This window comes from Dipodomys merriami, unplaced genomic scaffold (assembly GCF_024711535.1).
Source record: "Dipodomys merriami isolate MVZ:Mamm:240054 unplaced genomic scaffold, mDipMer1.0.p SCAF_15, whole genome shotgun sequence".
Classification (NCBI taxonomy): domain Eukaryota; kingdom Metazoa; phylum Chordata; class Mammalia; order Rodentia; family Heteromyidae; genus Dipodomys; species Dipodomys merriami.
In genome coordinates this window covers 616894-636563 of record NW_027202826.1, presented here as the reverse complement: position 1 = coordinate 636563, position 19670 = coordinate 616894, and the positions used below count along the sequence as shown (strand labels likewise).

Genomic DNA, 19670 nt, shown 5'->3' with positions numbered 1-19670 from the left:
CGGGGGGGGAGCGGGACGGGGAGGGGGACGGGGGGGAAACGGGGGTGGGGAGGGGGACGGGGGGGGACGGGAAGGGGGAACAGGGGTGGGGAGGGGGACGGGGGGGGACTGGGGGGACGGGGGACGGGGAGGGGGAACAGGGGGGGGGACGGGGGGGGACTGGGGGGGGAACAGGGGACGGGGAGGGGGAACAGGGGTGGGGGGGGGACTGGGGGGGACTGGGGGGGAACAGGGGTGGGGAGGGACGGGGGGGGACTGGGGGGGAACAGGGGACGGGGAGGGGGAACAGGGGTGGGGAGGGGGACGGGGGGGGACTGGGGGGGGAACAGGGGACGGGGAGGGGGAACAGGGGTGGGGGGGGACGGGGGACGGGGACCGGATCGCGGGCCGCTGCCGGCTCCGGCCCGCCAGGCCGCCTCCCAACGGCCGGGCGGCGGCGCCAGGGCGCGCGTCCGTTTAAATCGCCCGCGTTTTGCCCGCGCGCCGCGGCGCCGGCGCGGGGCGGGGCCGCCGGGGTCCCCGAGGGGGGCTCCCGGGGCCCGCGGGCCGCCCGCCCGCCCTCCGCGGCGCCGCCCCCGCCCCCCGCCCGCCCCGGCCCCGGCTCCCCCAGGCGCCGCCGCGGGCGGGAAGCGCCCGAGCCGGATCCCGCCCGGCCCCGCGTCCCCCCGCCCCGCCCCGCCGCCGCCGGCTGCGCCATCCGCTCGGCCCGGTGCGCCTCGACGCGGCCTGGGGACGCGGGGCCGGGCGCGGGCTTTGTGCGGGCCGCCGGGCCGCGCCGCGGGGTCCGTTACCTGACGCGGCGCCGCCGAGTCGGCCCGCGGCCCCGCACGTGCGCCTCCCGCCCGCCCGGCCGGAGCGAGGCCTTCGCGCCGCGCGCCCCGGCCCCCGCGGCCCCCGCGGCCGTGCACCTGCCTCCCGCCGCGCCGCCGCCCCGCCCCGCCCCGGGCCGCGCAGCCGGGCGGGGCCGCCGGGGCTCCTCGGCGGAGGCTCCGCTCCGGCCGCCCGGCCGCGAGCCGCCCGCGGACGCACGCACGGGCCCCGGACACGTGCGCGGCCCCGCCGGCCGAGTGCGCGGCGGGCCGGGCTCCGGCGCCGCGGGGCCCGCGCGGGACGAGCCGGCGGCGGGTGCGGGCCCGGGCCGCCGCCGTACCTGCGCCGCCCGCCGCCGCCACCTGTCCGCCGCCGCCGCCGCCCAACGCCCCGGGGCGCGAGCCGCCAACGCCCGGCCCGGCCCGCCGCCCGGGGCCGCGCCGCGCGGGACTTACTGGTCCGGAGCCGGCGCTCAGCGTCCGCACACCATGCCGGCCCGGTCCGCGGGGTCCGGCGGCCCGCGGCGCCGCCCGCGCTACGCCGCCCGCGCCCGGGGCCCCGGCGCCATGTTGGTGACGCGCCCGGTCCTCTCCGCCCGGGGCGGCCGCGGCCTCCGCGCCTCCGGGAGCTCCGGGAGCCCGGCCGCAACAAAACCATCAAATATGGCCGAGCCGCCGCCGCCGCCGCCGCCGCCGGAGCCCGCGCGCAGCCTCCGCGCGCCCCCGCGCCCGCGCGCGCCCGCGCCGAGGGGCCGGCCGGGCGGGGCCGCGCGGCGGGCGGGGCCTCGGGCCGCGGGCGCGCGGAGGCGGCGGCGGCCGCCGGGGACGCGTTTCTGGGTCACCGCCGCCGCGCAGGGGCGGGGCCGGCCCGGGGCTCCGCCCAGGAGCGGGCGCAGGGCCGGGCGGAGGCCTGTCCGTGCGCGGGGCCGGGCGCTGCCCCAGAGTCACCCAGAGCCACCCCAGAGCCACCCCTGCACTACAGTCACCCCAGAGTCACCCCAGAGCCACCCCAGAGTCACCCCAGAGCCACCCCAGAGTCACCCCTGCACCACAGTCACCCCAGAGCCACCCCTGCACCACAGTCACCCCAGAGCCACCCCAGAGTCACCCCAGAGTCACCCCTGCACTACAGTCACCCCAGAGCCACCCCTGCACCACAGTCACCCCAGAGCCACCCCAGAGCCACCCCAGAGTCACCCCAGAGCCACCCCAGAGTCACCCCAGAGCCACCCCTGCACTACAGTCACCCCAGAGTCACCCCAGAGCCACCCCAGAGTCACCCCAGAGTCACCCCAGAGTCACCCCTGCACTACAGTCACCCCAGAGTCACCCCAGAGTCACCCCTGCACTACAGTCACCCCAGAGTCACCCCAGAGTCACCCCTGCACTACAGTCACCCCAGAGTCACCCCTGCACTACAGTCACCCCAGAGTCACCCCAGAGTCACCCCTGCACTAGTCACCCCAGAGTCACCCCAGAGTCACCCCTGCACTACAGTCACCCCAGAGTCACCCCTGCACTAGTCACCCCAGAGTCACCCCAGAGTCACCCCTGCACTACAGTCACCCCAGAGCCACCCCAGAGTCACCCCTGCACTACAGTCACCCAGAGTCACCCCAGAGCCACCCCTGCACCACAGTCACCCCAGAGTCACCCCTGCACTACAGTCACCCCAGAGTCACCCCTGCACTACAGTCACCCCAGAGTCACCCCAGAGTCACCCCTGCACTACAGTCACCCCAGAGTCACCCCTGCACTACAGTCACCCCAAAGTCACCCCAGAGTCACCCCTGCACTACAGTCACCCCAGAGTCACCCCAGAGCCACCCCTGCACCACAGTCACCCCAGAGTCACCCCAGAGCCACCCCTGCACCACAGTCACCCCAGAGCCACCCCTGCACCACAGTCACCCCAGAGCCACCCCTGCACCACAGTCACCCCAGAGCCACCCCAGAGTCACCCCAGAGTCACCCCAGAGTCACCCCTGCACTACAGTCACCCCAGAGCCACCCCTGCACCACAGTCACCCCAGAGCCACCCCAGAGCCACCCCAGAGTCACCCCAGAGCCACCCCAGAGTCACCCCAGAGCCACCCCAGAGTCACCCCAGAGCCACCCCTGCACTACAGTCACCCCAGAGTCACCCCAGAGCCACCCCAGAGTCACCCCAGAGTCACCCCAGAGTCACCCCTGCACTACAGTCACCCCAGAGTCACCCCAGAGTCACCCCTGCACTACAGTCACCCCAGAGTCACCCCAGAGTCACCCCTGCACTACAGTCACCCCAGAGTCACCCCTGCACTACAGTCACCCCAGAGTCACCCCAGAGTCACCCCTGCACTAGTCACCCCAGAGTCACCCCAGAGTCACCCCTGCACTACAGTCACCCCAGAGTCACCCCTGCACTAGTCACCCCAGAGTCACCCCAGAGTCACCCCTGCACTACAGTCACCCCAGAGCCACCCCAGAGTCACCCCTGCACTACAGTCACCCAGAGTCACCCCAGAGCCACCCCTGCACCACAGTCACCCCAGAGTCACCCCTGCACTACAGTCACCCCAGAGTCACCCCTGCACTACAGTCACCCCAGAGTCACCCCAGAGTCACCCCTGCACTACAGTCACCCCAGAGTCACCCCTGCACTACAGTCACCCCAAAGTCACCCCAGAGTCACCCCTGCACTACAGTCACCCCAGAGTCACCCCTGCACTACAGTCACCCCAGAGTCACCCCAGAGCCACCCCTGCACTACAGTCACCCCAGAGTCACCCCAGAGTCACCCCTGCACTACAGTCACCCCAGAGTCACCCCAGAGTCACCCCTGCACTACAGTCACCCCAGAGTCACCCCAGAGTCACCCCTGCACTACAGTCACCCCAGAGTCACCCCAGAGTCACCCCTGCACTACAGTCACCCCAGAGTCACCCCAGAGTCACCCCTGCACTACAGTCACCCCAGAGTCACCCCTGCACTACAGTCACCCCAGAGTCACCCCTGCACTACAGTCACCCCAGAGTCACCCCAGAGCCACCCCTGCACTACAGTCACCCCAGAGTCACCCCAGAGTCACCCCTGCACTACAGTCACCCCAGAGTCACCCCAGAGTCACCCCTGCACTACAGTCACCCCAGAGTCACCCCAGAGTCACCCCTGCACTACAGTCACCCCAGAGTCACCCCAGAGTCACCCCTGCACTACAGTCACCCCAGAGTCACCCCAGAGTCACCCCTGCACTACAGTCACCCCAGAGTCACCCCAGAGTCACCCCTGCACTAGTCACCCCAGAGTCACCCCAGAGTCACCCCTGCACTACAGTCACCCCAGAGCCACCCCAGAGTCACCCCTGCACTACAGTCACCCCAGAGTCACCCCTGCACTAGTCACCCCAGAGTCACCCCTGCACTACAGTCACCCCAGAGTCACCCCTCCCCACAGTCACCCCTGCACTACAGTCACCCCTCCCCACAGTCACCCCTCCACTAGTCACCCCTCCCCAGTCACCCATCCCCAGTCACCCCTCCACTACAGTCACCCCTCCACTACAGTCACCCCTCCACTACAGTCACCCCAGAGTCACCCCTCCCCACAGTCACCCCTCCCCACAGTCACCCCTCCACTAGTCACCCCTCCCCTACAGTCACCCCTCCCTACAGTCACCCCTCCACTACAGTCACCCCAGAGTCACCCCTCCACACAGTCACCCCTCCCCACAGTCACCCCTCCACTAGTCACCCCTCCCCTACAGTCACCCCTCCCCACAGTCACCCCTCCACTAGTCACCCCTCCCCTACAGTCACCCCTCCACTACAGTCACCCCTCCCTACAGTCACCCCTCCCCTACAGTCACCCCTCCACTACAGTCACCCCTCCCCACAGTCACCCCTCCACTACAGTCACCCCTCTCCTAGTCCACCCTGCCTACAGTCACCCCTCTACTACAGTCACCCCTCCACTAGTCACCCCTCCCCTACAGTCACCCATCCCCTACAGTCACCCCTCCACTAGTTACCCCTCCACTAGTCACCCCTCCCCTACAGTCACCCCTCTACTACAGTCACCCCTCCCCTACAGTCACCCCTCCCCTACAGTCACCCCTCCACTACAGTCACCCCTCCACTACAGTCACCCCTCTACTACAGTCACCCCTCCACTACAGTCACCCCTCCACTACAGTCACCCCTCCACTACAGTCACCCCTCCCCTACAGTCACCCCTCCCTACAGTCACCCCTCCCCTACAGTCACCCCTCCACTACAGTCACCCCTCCACTACAGTCACCCCTCCACTACAGTCACCCCTCCACTACAGTCACCCCTCTCCTAGTCCACCCTGCCTACAGTCACCCTACAGTCACCCCTCCCTACAGTCACCCCTCCACGTAGTTACCCCTGCACTGACACCCCCTTCACCGACTCCCTCGCCTACACTCTTCCCCTCCACTGAAACCCCTCCCCTACAGCATACCCCTCCCCTCGTTACCCCTCCCCTACCCTGACACTCCTACATTGACACCCCTCCTCCACCCGTCCCCACCCGTCCCCCCTTGCTCACCCAGCCCCAGGCTGAGGCCTTAGAATTGCGTCCAGGTGTGTGGACACACTGCAGGGGAGACAGGAGACCAGGCGGTGTGGAGAGAGGAAGACACTCCATGGCCGCCGGCCAGGCAATGATGATGCGCCACATGCCCTTGACGCCAGAGGCTCCCATGACACAGAACACTCGCACTCCTGCCTGAAGCCATGCACACTTAACCTCTGGTACCACTCATCACTTCACTTGGGCTGTTTATCTGTAGTACAGAATCACAGACAGACTGTTGGATGTGGAGTGAGCATTCTGTAGCCTGAGTTCCACTCCTAGCACTAAAATTCTGTTTGTGTTGAAATGAAGAGCAGAGACACATATGCAGTTTCTCATTCCTCTGAAGAAATGAACAAAGCTTACTGACAAACACGGTTGTCAGTATGAAAACACAGAGACAGCATTTTTTATTGCCTAAGAACAATATGGATAACTAGGTAAGACAGTTCATGATCTAAAGGTTAGTTGTATGTACTCTTTGGAACTTTGTACACAGTAACCAGAAAATGTTTAAAGTAATTCTAGCAGCTGCAAGATAGAGATCAACGGCCTTACAATTGTTGCAGGGCACTAATGGCACGACGTGCAGCCGCCAAGACGGCTGAGACTCACGGCACCCTTCAGAGCTCCCTGGGAAAAGAAAAAAAGAAAGCAGGCCTGGGCCAGAAACCACACATGAAAACTCAAAGGATGGACAGAGAGGGAAAAAAAACAACGCAGAAATTCATTGGTTCCCCTGGCACACACTTCCAGAACAATCAATTCAATTATTGTAGTCGTCTTCATACCCAAATCTGGACCGGTAGACCCTTCTGGAGAAAATAGCCAGCCCGTGCTGCCTGGCTCCTGAACACAGCATCCACAGTCCCCGTCTCCAGAATGCAGAGAGCACTCTTGGTTCCCTGCCTGTCCCCTTCCCCCAAGGGTCCAGCTCAGAGCTTCCTTCTTGCTCCTTCGGCATCTCTGTAGACACCTGACCTCCCCCCCCCCCAGGGCTCACAGGACCCTGGACGCCTGACCTCCAACCCCACAGGCACACGGGACCCTGGACGCCTGACCTCCCACCCCAGGACTCACAGGACCCTGGATGCCTGACCTCCAACTCCACAGGCACACAGGACCCTGGACACCTGACCTCCAACCCCACAGACTCACAGGACCCTGGATGCCTGACCTACAACCCCACAGACTCACAGGACCCTGGATGCCTGACCTCCAACCCCACAGACACTCGGGACCCTGGACGCCTGACCTCCAACCCCACAGACACACGGGACCCTGGACGCCTGACCTCCAACCCCACAGACACTTGGGACCCTGGACGCCTGGGCTCCAACCCCACAGACACACGGGACCCTGGACGCCTGACCTCCAACCCCACAGACACTCGGGACCCTGGACGCCTGACCTCCAACCCCACAGACTCACAGGACCCTGGATGCCTGACCTACAACCCCACAGACTCACAGGACCCTGGATGCCTGACCTCCAACCCCACAGACACTCGGGACCCTGGACGCCTGACCTCCCACCCCAGGACTCACAGGACCCTGGATGCCTGACCTCCAACCCCACAGGCACACGGGACCCTGGACGCCTGACCTCCCACCCCAGGACTCACAGGACCCTGGACGCCTGACCTCCAACCCCACAGGCACACGGGACCCTGGACGCCTGACCTCCCACCCCACAGACACACGGGACCCTGGACGCCTGACCTCCAACCCCACAGGCACACGGGACCCTGGACGCCTGACCTCCAACCCCACAGGCACACAGGACCCTGGACACCTGACCTCCAACCCCACAGACTCACAGGACCCTGGATGCCTGACCTACAACCCCACAGACTCACAGGACCCTGGATGCCTGACCTCCAACCCCACAGACACTCGGGACCCTGGACACCTGACCTCCAACCCCAGGACTCACAGGACCCTGGACACCTGACCTCCAACTCCACAGGCACACAGGACCCTGGACACCTGACCTCCAACCCCACAGACTCACAGGACCCTGGATGCCTGACCTACAACCCCACAGACTCACAGGACCCTGGATGCCTGACCTCCAACCCCACAGACACTCGGGACCCTGGACGCCTGACCTCCAACCCCACAGACACACGGGACCCTGGACGCCTGACCTCCAACCCCACAGGCACACGGGACCCTGGACGCCTGACCTCCCACCCCAGGACTCACAGGACCCTGGACACCTGACCTCCAACTCCACAGGCACACAGGACCCTGGACACCTGACCTCCAACCCCACAGACTCACAGGACCCTGGATGCCTGACCTACAACCCCACAGACTCACAGGACCCTGGATGCCTGACCTCCAACCCCACAGACACTCGGGACCCTGGACGCCTGACCTCCAACCCCACAGACACACGGGACCCTGGACGCCTGGGCTCCAACCCCACAGGCACACGGGACCCTGGACGCCTGACCTCCAACCCCACAGACACACGGGACCCTGGACGCCTGACCTCCAACCCCACAGACACACCGGACCCTGGACGCCTGGGCTCCAACCCCACAGACACACGGGACCCTGGACGCCTGACCTCCAACCCCACAGACACACGGGACCCTGGACGCCTGACCTCCAACCCCACAGACACTTGGGACCCTGGACGCCTGGGCTCCAACCCCACAGACACACGGGACCCTGGACGCCTGACCTCCAACCCCACAGACACTCGGGACCCTGGACGCCTGACCTCCAACCCCACAGGCACACGGGACCCTGGACGCCTGGCCTCCAACCCCACAGACACACGGGACCCTGGACGCCTGGCCTCCAACCCCACAGACACTCAGGACCCTGGATGCCTGGGCTCTCCCAACTCAACACCAGCCTTGTCTGCCTATGGACTCCTTCCCAAATACACTTGGTTATTATCGCTTATTATTCCTTCTCGAAGCTCTCTTCCTCTTCCTCCTCTTTCAGACCACACTTTTTGAAAGAATTCCTGAACTCTGGCTCACACCTTGGTCAATGCCGAGGAACAGAATTTGCTCAGGTCACTCTGGACACTGCTCTTGCTGAGGCGCTGCCCAATTCGTGTCCCTGCTGGAGCTGACCTGCCTGCATCTGCAGGCACTGGCCACTCAGGACATGACTCCTACAATGTCTCATGCCTCCACAGCCGCACCACGGAGTCCTGCCATACCCCTCCACACTGCTGATTCTCTCCCACACATATTTCTCTTTCGAAGAGAGTTTGGAAAAATTCAATGGGAAGAGTTTGTTAGAAACATTTGATGAGGAAAAAGGAAGGGTTCACCGTGTTTAGAAAGGATACCAAAGGGAAAAAAAACAAAACCCATTTGGTTAAGGGCTATTAGACTAGTCAATCTGCTGGGCGTGAAACCCTAGTTTCCCAGAAGGCGCGCTTTATCAGGAATGCTAACTGCTTCCCAGAAGGAGCTGTAAATTACATGACGTGCAAAAATTCCTAGCCCAGAACAAGTTTGAGTCCATTCTGTTTCTCACTATCAGGCTCGTAAGGTTAGGTTTATTTAGGGTTCTGTCACAACCCCGTACTCATTCTACACATCCTCAGAACTGTCTCCCCCGGCTTAGAGCCATCACCTCCTGTGACCATCCCCCTCAGAACCATCACCTCCTGAGAAAAATCAGAGCCATCACCTCCTGTGACCTCAGAGCCATCACCTCCTGTGACCATCCCCCTCAGAACCATCACCTCCTGAGAAAAATCAGAGCCATCACCTCCTGTGATCTCAGAGCCATCACCTCCTGTGACCATCCCCCTCAGAACCATCACCTCCTGAGAAAAATCAGGACCATCACCTCCTGTGACCATCCCCCCTTCAGAACCATCACCTCCTATGACCATCCCCCTCAGAACCATCACCTCCTGAGAAAAATCAGAACCATCACCTCCTATGACCATCCCCCTCAGAACCATCACCTCCTATGACCATCCCCCTCAGAACCATCACCTCCTATGACCATCCCCCTCAGAACCATCACCTCCTATGACCATCCCCCTCAGAACCATCACCTCCTGATACCTCAGAACCATCATCTCCTGAGAAAATCAGAAGTATCACCTCCTGTGACCCTTAGAACCATCATCTCCTGTGACCATCCCCCTCAGAACCATCACCTCCTATGACCATCCCCCTCAGAACCATCACCTCCTGATACCTCAGAACCATCAACTCCTGAGAAAATCAGAAGTATCATCTCCTGTGACCCTCAGAACCATCATCTCCTAAAAAAAATCAGAACCATCACCTCCTGTGACCCTCAGAACCATCATCTCCTGTGACCTGAGAACCATCATCATCTGAGAAAATCAGAACCATCATCTCCTGTGACCTGAGAACCATCATCTCCTGTGACCTCAGAACCATCACCTCCTGTGACCTGAGAACCATCATCTCCTGTGACCTCAGAACCATCACCTCCTGTGACCTGAGAACCATCATCTCCTGTGACCTCAGAACCATCACCTCCTGTGACCCTCAGAACCATCATCTCCTGTGACCTCAGAACCATCATCATCTGAGAAAATCAGAACCATCACCTCCTGTGACCCTCAGAACCATCACCTCCTGTGACCTGAGAACCATCACCTCCTGTGACCTCAGAACCATCATCTCCTGTGATGCTCAGAACCATCACCTCCTGTGGCCTCAGAACTATAACCTCCTGTGACCTGAGAACCATCACCTCCTGTGACCTGAGAACCATCACCTCCTGTGACCATCACCTCCTGTGGCCTCAGAACCATCACCTCCTGTGACCTGAGAACCTGTGACCACCCTCAAAGACGTCTGTACTCCCACGTGCACACGTGACCTTCAATCCTTACCTCCAGTTCCTTCTAGAACACAGGCATCTCCACCTCAGTCTCCCCCATCATGTCTCTTCATCCCTGGCCTACCTCATCTAGAGGCACCACAATTTCCCACATGGGAGCCAATGTAATCTCTGACCCTGCTTTTCTCTGAAAATTCCTTGCCCAGCAGCCATGAAGTGACATCCCTGTCATCACCGCCATGGTCTCAGCTACACCTGGTTTTTCTGCATCCTCTCCCATCCTCCTTTGTTCATTCCCTGCGCAGGAGCAGTGGGTCTTCCTCTTGCCGTGTAATCAGGGTCATAATTGACCATGCCCCCCCACTTACAATGTTCCATTGCCTTCCTCCCTCTTTTCTGCTGTGTCTGTGTGTCTGTCCTCCCCTCCCCCTCACAGAATATTACCACATGGCCCAGGCTGACCTTCAGCCCTTGCCTCCCAAATGCTGGGATTACAGGCATATGGTGCCACACCAGCCTTCCTACTTACTTTCCTGATTCCTACTGAGTTTAGCTCGCCAACACAACTTGTAAGGCCTTACTCATCCATTCCTCCTCCTTCTGCACCTTCCTGAGATGACTTCAGGCCCTCCCATTTCTCTCTGTAGGATTCCTCCGGGAATCCAGAGCGTGCTGTGAGAGTGTTCATACCACATCCTTGGTCCACTCAGTCACCTCTGACCCATTCAAGTTCTAACAGAAAGCCTAGTTCTACCTCTCTCACCTTCCCTCTTCTCTATGTGCTCAAGACATCCAGCACTACCTTCCGTATTGTTGTTTCCTTCACGGTTCTATGGTTTTTGTGTGCCTCTCACTAGACATCTAAGGCCCAAGCACTTTGACGATTATGTTCTCCATTGTGTGCCTTGTACTGGGCCTAAAGTTGGTAGGCACTTCATAAATATTTTCAATGAAAGGGATGAATGGCCATTATATTCATGTAATTAAATAGTCTCTAGAGCGCTATTAGAACTGATTATACTCCTGGTGATACACTTGAAAGAACCAGTGTCTGCAAATAGCCAGCTACCTGTGCACCTCTTTATGCAGCATGATTCACAACAGCAAGTGATCAGTGGATGAATGGATAAAGCAAACGTGACACCATGAAGTATTACTTAGCCACAAAGAAACACAAAAATCATATTCACAAAAAAATGAAGTATTATTTAGCCATAAACACAATAATCATATTCACAAGAAAATGGACAGAACTGGAGTTCATCATGTTAAATAAAATAAGCTAGATTTAGAAAGATAACTACCACATGTTTTCTCCCATGTGTGGACTCTAGATTTTTTAATAAGGCATGAAAGTAGAAGGTAAGCTATTTAAGAGAGAAAGAGGAAGTGGAGACAAAAGAGATTAATGGGGAAGGAGGAATGTGAATTTGATCAAATAGATTATATACATGCATAAAAATCATAATGAAACCCATTGTTCCATACAATGAATATACACTAACAAAAGGAAAAACTCAAAAGAAATAGCCTCTAGTCTGATGAAAGTAAGCACACTGTGAAAATATTATTTTTTAGAATGTTCACTAATGGCCTCATCTTTCTATTGGTAGCTTTGACTCAAATCAAAAAGTATACAAAGAAGTAGAGTAGTTACAGTTAAGGGGGAGGAAGGATCATGGCTGGATATAATGGCACATTCCTGTAATCCTGACACCTGGGAAACCGAGGCAGGAGGAGCAAGAGTTTGAGGCCAGCCTCAAATAGCCAAAATGGAACAATGTAGTCTAGCATTCCTGTCCTCTGTGTGCTAAGGATTCTGCACAAAATTGTTCATTTTTTTCTCATAAGAGTCCAGTGGAACAAGTGTTATTATTTTCATCCTGATGTGAATGATGTGAAGAGATGGAGTTCAAATGAATTGAATAGCATGCGTAAGTCCATCAAGCTATTTCAAGCTGGCACTGCCTGATCCAGGACCGTCTGGCCCCACATCCACGCTGCAGCATCATCACCAGAGTGGTGCAGCCAGAGCCATGAACTGACCAGGCCTGCAAGTGCAACCGGACGTCAGGGATGTGAGCCACAGTTGGCTCTCCGTCCTTGATAAAGAAAGCGAGGATGGAAAGGACTCCACATGCTAAGACTTATTTCAGACAGAATATGGTAGAGCAAACAGGTGACTGTGGTCCTGAACATAAAGTGCTAGACAGAAGGAAGGAAGGAAGGAAGGAAGGAAGGAAGGAAGGAAGGAGGGAGGGAGGGAGGGAGGGAGGGAGGGAGGGAGGGAGGGAGAGAAGATAATCATCAGCATCTTCTTCAGGATCACATGCTAGGCATAAAGTTATGGAATTTCATGCCAAAAGCATGCAATAAAAAGGAATCATATATTGGGCCTCAAAATTAGAACTTTTCTGAAAAGCACTTACAAGAGAATAAAAATACAAGCTTTAGACTGGTAAAAATGATTTTCAAACCATGAAACCAACAAGGGACTATTATCTAGCATATATAAAGAGCTCTATAGACTCAAACTTTAAATAAAATCTAGTAATTCTGTTAGAAAAAAAGAAGTATTTCTCATTGAGAATGTCTGAGCAACAGGTCCATCCATGGTTGCACAATGTGGCTTAGTGGCAGAGTGCTTGCCTAGCATGCATGAAGCTCTGGGTTCGAGTACCACATACACAGAAAAAGCCAGAATTTGTGCTGTGGCTCAAGGGGTAGAGTACTAGCCTTGAGCAAAAGAAGCTCAGGGACAGTGCCCAGGCCCTGAGTTCAAGCCCCAGGACTGGCTCAATAAATATCTTATTGAAATGAACCCCAGGAAATGGAGGCTTTTTTTCTCTTTTACTGTTTCTGTTTTCATTTCCCTTTGTCTTGTTCATTCGTTTACCTGTCTTTGGGAGGGTAAGGAAAGCACAGAAGTGGTGAGAGAAAGGCTGAACAAGCAGCAGTGGTACTCGCTAGACACTATGTGGAAAATGAACTGTCCAGCTTCGGGGGGAGATGGGGGAAGCCAGGAGAGCGAGCGAAGGAAGGTGTTCAAAAGAAATGTACTTGTTAGGGTACATCCCGGCATCCCGGGCCGTCCCAGAGGCCACCTGGAGGTAAGATTTATTTGTAAGATTTATTAGAGGGCGACAGTGCCCCCGGGGGGAGGGAGCAATGCACGGACTGCCCCATGCAGGTGGTCCTTCTGGGGCTAATAGGCAGGTATTCTGCACGCAGGTAGGTCTGGGCGGAGAGTGGGAGTGGCCACCTACCCTGGCAAGAACTCCAGGGCAGGGGGAAGCTCAGGACTGGGTGAGCTGACGACCAGAGGTGGGGAGAATGCTAACATCACTAATTACCTGACTTACATAACTGTAACCCCCTGTACACCACCTCTATAGTAACAACACATGAACACTTTACATAACTGTAACCCCTCTGTACATCACCTTTATAATAACAACACATAAACATTTTAAAATATATATATATATATATATATATATATATATATAAAGTCAGCAAAAGGTTTCCTATTCTGTGTGAGTCAATTTGTATTAGAAATATACTAAATGACAAACTTACAGAGATGAAGCATAAATTCGTGACCATCATCAGGCAGCAAGGGGGTTGGCTGTAAAGAACAGCACAGGAGGTTCTGCGGTGAAGGGTTTTTACGAAGCTGGACTCCATTCTGATTGTCATACTGTACTGCAGTGGACAGATGTCACGGCCAGAGGACCCAGAACCTCCCCGGCAGAACTGCGTGTGATTCCACAATCATCTCAGAATTAAAAGTATATGTTAACTATAGACAGCCAATCCCGAGAGAAAACCCAAATGTTCAACCCTGCCTAGAAAGTAACTTCAAAACTATTTCCCTCCTCACCCAGCACAGCCAACGAGTGAGGATTCTACCTGCCACCAGCAGGGCCAATACACACCCCATTCTGAGATCCCTGGAACACACTCCTCCTTGCTACCAGACACAGGAGCACGAATGCAGTGCAGCGTGGTGAGGAAAAGCACTGAATCTGGAAATCATGGAGTCCCTTATACACACTTCTGTCACCTGGCTGTCTGGTTTACAGGACGGCCTTCTCCCCGGCGGGGAGGCTGGCCTCACACAGCCCGCCCTGCCTCCCGGACGCCAGGCCGCAGAGCGGACACCTCACACCACCCGGACTGCTCTCTGTGGGCCGGGCCCCAGCAGGTCATAGGTAATGTTCGGCTTCACTTTAAAAACATGAGAGGGACACTGCTGGCAACGGTTGGAGGGCAATGAATTCTCTGTTCCAGAAACAAGAGAAAGTGAAATTCTTCCATTTGAAAGTAGGAGCCGGCAGGAAACCAGCAGCGCCAGGCCTCTGAGGGGAAAACAAGATGGTTAGGTCTGGTAGGTTTGTAAGGTGGGCAGATTTCCCTAAAAAAGCAAACAAAGCAATGTTAGACTGAGAACCACTTAATTGGTGTCCAAGGCTAACAATATGAATAACGCTTTCTAAAACCTTACTCTGGTGAGAAGTCCGCGAGGAAGCCTGCTGACCCCCGCGGACGTACAAGGGAAGAGCGTGCAGACCTGGGTGTCGACTGATGCAGTGTGTGTCACCCAACATTTCTCCTGTCAAGAAATAAATTGTTGGGGGGCTGGGAAGGTGGCTCAGTGGTAGAGCGCTTGCCTTGCATGCATGAGGCCCTGGGTTCGATTCCTCAGCATCACATAAGCCAAAGAAGCCAGAAGTGGCGCTGTGGCTCAAGTGGTAGAGCGCTAGCCTTGAGCTGAAGACCTAAGAGACAGCGTCCAGGCCCAGAGTTCAGGCCCCAAAACCAACAAGGAAGGAAGGAAGGAAGGAAGGAAGGAAGGAAGGAAGGAAGGAAGGAAAGAAGGAAGGAAGGAAGGAAGGAAGGAAGGAAATCGTTTGCTTTCCCACCATGACAAGATTTGTTTATGTCTAGGAAAACCAGGTATCATGTTGCTTTTGTTGGTTACAGACAATGCTGGGGTACCATAAAACAAGAACCTATTACTGTGTAAGAAGCAACCAAGGGGCTAGCATGACCATAATGTCATTTCTAGATTACTTTGGACATGAAGGGTAGGAATGGAATAAATAGAATTCAAAGATAACCAAAATCTAACTGCTTTAGCCTGTTTCCTTTCTCCTATCTCTTCCTCTCAAAATATAAGCAGGGAAGTGTGTAAAAGACACACAGAAATAAAAACCAGAAAAACACAGAACCTAGAAAAATAACACATTTGTCACTTTTCAAGTTCTAAGTATCATTGTAAGCACCAATTCGGTAAAAATTACACAAAACGCCAATTACATAGAAGGACTTCATTTCTGGCCTATTTTAGTGTAGCTAAATAAAGGAAAACCTAAATGTCCACAAAAAATGTTTCGGTAATTTATGGTACACTAATGTGCTCAAATGTCCAGGTAATTCGTGGCACACTAATGTGATCACATGTTTTGGTAATTTATTTAGGTACAAAATGTCTGTCACGTTCAAAAGAAGTCACGGTTTTGCAGCAGCAGAGCGGGAAGCCTGCTAACATGGGGAGAGCAAGGCAGGGGGCAGGCACCAGCAGTGGGAAAGGGCCACTGCTCAGGTAAGGACCCTGATGCAAATGGTTTCTAAAAGCACAACAAAGCAGGCCAGGTCAGTGCCCTGGAATCCTGCAACACACAGTGCACTTCCCACGGACGTAACTCACTGATGAGCCTCCTCGCACTTCTGCTGGTCTGGGCGGGGTCTGCCTCTCGCAGGGCTCACCACCACTCACCGGCTGCTGTGCAGGTGTTGGCGAGCCTCCAAGAGCTTTCTGCTCGGCCCTGCCATGCAAAGTCGCCAGCTCTGGCAAACTCTCATTTGGTCCTGTACACTGGGTCCACCTGCTCCTTTCTCTCCTCCCCTCTATCTCCTTCCCTCTCAGGACCTATTGCTTTTCACTCAACTTCCCAAATGCTGTAACTGGTTTTCCCCGTCCACAGCCCTTGTTCCACTGTGACAAAAGCCATCAGAGACCATGGCGCACTCCTGCTCACAGCCTTGTTGCTCCTGTATGGGGCAGACAAGGAGACTCGGCTCCTGAGCCAGCACTGCAAGTTTCCAAGTGCTGGGCTGAACTTGGAGCGCAGGGCTTGAGCACTAAACCAGTACACTAGCCCGAACAGTGCATCCCAAAATTCATGTCCACCTGAAACACCAGAATATGACTGTTGGGAAATGTAACCAGTTAAATCTTGCTGGTCCAGTCACTGCTATCTATATACGAAGGTCTTGGGGTTGACGACCACCATTTTTCCTCAGGCTGTGGTTAATCAAGATTCCAAGTCTACCTTTGACTTGGAAGACAAATCGCCTACTTTTTTGAGTTCCAAAAGCACTGAGGAAGTCACCGAAGGTTAGATGTCCATCAGCAGCTGCCAGCCACTGACACGTGGGCAGAGGTGAGGCCGTGATTCTTACAACGATTCTGAGGTGAGGGGCTGGAGGAGAGAAATCACGCTTCCGAACTGTCCCTGTCTTTCAAGGTCACCTTTCCACAAAACATGTTGCATAGCCCGGGACTGGTGGCTCACACCTGTAATCCTAGCAACTCAGGAGGCCGAGATCTGAGATCCGAGGATTGCGGTTTGAAGCCAGGCAGGCAGAAAAGTCCCTGTGATACTCTTATCTCCAATTAACCACTCAAAAACTAGAAGTGGGGCTGTGGCTCAAGTAGTATAGCTATTGCTGAGAAAAAAAGCTCTGGGACAGTGCCCAGGCCCCAAGTTCAAGCTCACAACCAACAAAAAAGCAAACCAAACAAACCATGTCACATTCTGCCACTATTCATGAATCCTCAAAACCAGAAACCATGTCAGTTAGTCCTTCCCCTAAGAGGGCTTGGACCTGTGCAGCCTCTTCTTGGAGCATTCATAGATCAAGAGTTCACACCTCCCTGCTCCTCTTTCCTGGCTCTGTGTTCAATGTTCCAATATTGGTCAATCTTTGGTCTTTATTGGAGATACTGTAAGTGCTTTCCTCCATCTGGACACCTGCTCCTGGTGGATGGGCAGCTGGTCTGTACATATCTCTGTAGCACTCTTTGTTAAATCACATTCCTCCTCCTCCTCCTCCTCTTCCTCCAGTGAGCCTCCAGTCAACAAGATGCCAGCTTTTCCAGTGGGAGTGAATGCGGAACATGTAATTCAGCATACTTTAGTCCCAATGTGAGCAAGGCTCTGCCACTGCCCAGTCTTAGAACAGACTTCAAGCAGACGCTGCCGACAGTGGGGTAGAGCCCCCGCTTGGTGCCAGGGCAGGGGGGAGGCCTCCAACTTGGGTGCCAAGGGAGGAGGAAGGTCCCACCCCCGTGTAGGGCTAGGCTGCCATTGGAGAGGGGTGTCTACACCCTGTTCTTCCACGCCGAGCACCCATATGTCCAGGACCTCACAGGCCTCCATGTCCTTGCTTAATGCAGTCACAATCAGTCTTGGTCTGTGGTCCTTAGGGTCCCTGGGCCGTGGAAGAGTTGATACAGAAAGGCCAAGACACAGCGCCAGGATTCTCGGAGGGGAGAGCCTGCCATGCTGGTACTAAGGCAGCGTACCCTGTGACCCACCCAGGGCAGAGCGAGGGCAGGGGCAGAGGAGGGGGTCCCCACAGGAGTGAGGAGGGGCCCCAGGCTTGTTCTGGACAGTCTCTCCCCACCCACCCCTCCTGACCTGCCGCTGAGTACACAGGCATAGTCAGCGTGAACTCTGCGTTACAACGCTGTCCAAGGTCACTGGCTTTAAGAATTAATATGTGACTTGGCAAAATCAAAACCCAAAGGGGTAAATTTGTAAATGCAACACAAATGCTATAGATATAGTTAACTCTGAACAATCTTCTTAAGGAGACTTCTGATTGATGTTTGGTCACATTTACAAATTTCTTTAATTAACCTACTTTAAATATTTTAGCTGCATTTATCAATTTAATACACTCATTTTTTGTTAAGTACCTCAGTTGTCTGGCTGACAAAACATCCTTTCCAATTACTTAAGTAATTCATATATACCAAATAAATTAATCCTATAAATATGCTAATCTTAAGTTATTTTAAATGTCTAATGGTGAATTTACATTTTGAAATAGTTCCACTTAAAAATCACAAATGTAAATCAATTGCTTAGATTACATATTTTAAATGACTGCTACACATCTAATATATTATTCTAATAGGCTATGTTCTCTTAAACATGATAAATAAAGCACTAAATATACAGATTTCTTTACACAAAATACTAATACAATGTGTGTGATTTCCTTAAATATTTCTGTATTTAATTGTAAACTTTCCCAATGTTTAAAAAATTCTTATTGCTCTACAAAATAGCTTATTAATGCTGGATGCCCAGTTAAGACAGCAAAAAGCAGAAACTGAAGGTATGGTTCAAGTAGTAGAGCACCAACCTTGAGCAAAAAAGCTAAGAACCAAAAGGCCCTGAGTGCACTTACACACACACACACACACACACACACACACACACTCTCTCTCTCTCTTCATTTTCTCAGCATCTCTTCCACACATCTCTTCCAAACTGGCTGAGTCCCTTGTTCAGTATGGAACCACAAACACTCAAGGAAACTTTGCTCACAGCACCAACATAGGATAAACACTTTTCTTTTTTTGTTTTTTGTTTTGTTTTGGAGACAGAGTTTTACTTTGAATCCCAGGCTGGTCTTGAACTAATGACCCTCCTGCCCCAGCATCGCCAGTGCTGGAATTACAAGTCTGTGAACAATCGCTCCTGCCCCCTTTATACTTACTGTGTTGCAAAGTTCAAGGGCTTTATACTTACTGTGTTGCAAAGTTCAAGGCCGAACAAAGGAGCTGCCAGAGGAGCCCTGTTCTCCCCCTCGCCCCTCCCCCTCAGCCTCCCCACAACTCCCCTTGGTCCCTCCCCATTGTCCCTCCCTGGGCAGACACTTCTATACCCAACCTGGCCAGGCTTGTAAGATCACACTCACCTCCCGCGCTGGCCTTGCTCCTCTGGGACTGTCTACTCTCCCTCCAGAAAGGATTCCCATGAGAAAGCAGGCCTTGTCCACCTAGCTGGAGCACATGAAGGGTTCACTAAATGTTGTCAACAGTTCCGTGTGTGTGACCTGGGGAAGAAGCCAAGAATCGGAAGACGTCCAGCTCCTTCCACTGCCTGGCATCCGCAGGAGCTAGCTGACATTCAACAATGCAGAAGGTTCTCTGACTTCTTCAGCCCTAGGAATCTGCTTGAGATAGCTGACACTCAAAACAATGAAGACTCTAGTTTGAGGTGGTGAAACCCGGGTACCCGAGCTGGTGTAGGGCTTTGGCTCCGCTGACCGGGTGTATCACCACAGGGGCGATACGCTGACTGTGGTCTGTCTGAGGCTGCAGAGGGCTGGGCACCCAGAGGAGGCGCTGTGAGCAAGTGGGGCTAGGGGAGTCTTAGGGTGCTAGCAGGTTAGG

At 55.3% G+C, this 19670-nt stretch overlaps 1 protein-coding gene across 2 annotated transcripts in view; it reads right to left on the bottom strand.

The window, feature by feature from the left end:
- Jade1 (jade family PHD finger 1) overlaps positions 1–19241 on the bottom strand; it is a 62140-nt gene extending 42899 nt beyond the window's left edge. The window contains exon 1 of one of the 2 annotated variants that reach the window (XM_070022083.1): positions 19193–19241. The gene's annotated coding sequence lies outside the window, so the exon portion shown is untranslated. Of the gene's footprint in view, positions 1–1265; positions 1476–19192 lie in introns of those variants that run through there. The other variant, XM_070022080.1, reaches the window with a different exon arrangement.
- Between the last annotated feature and the right edge of the window lie 429 nt (positions 19242–19670).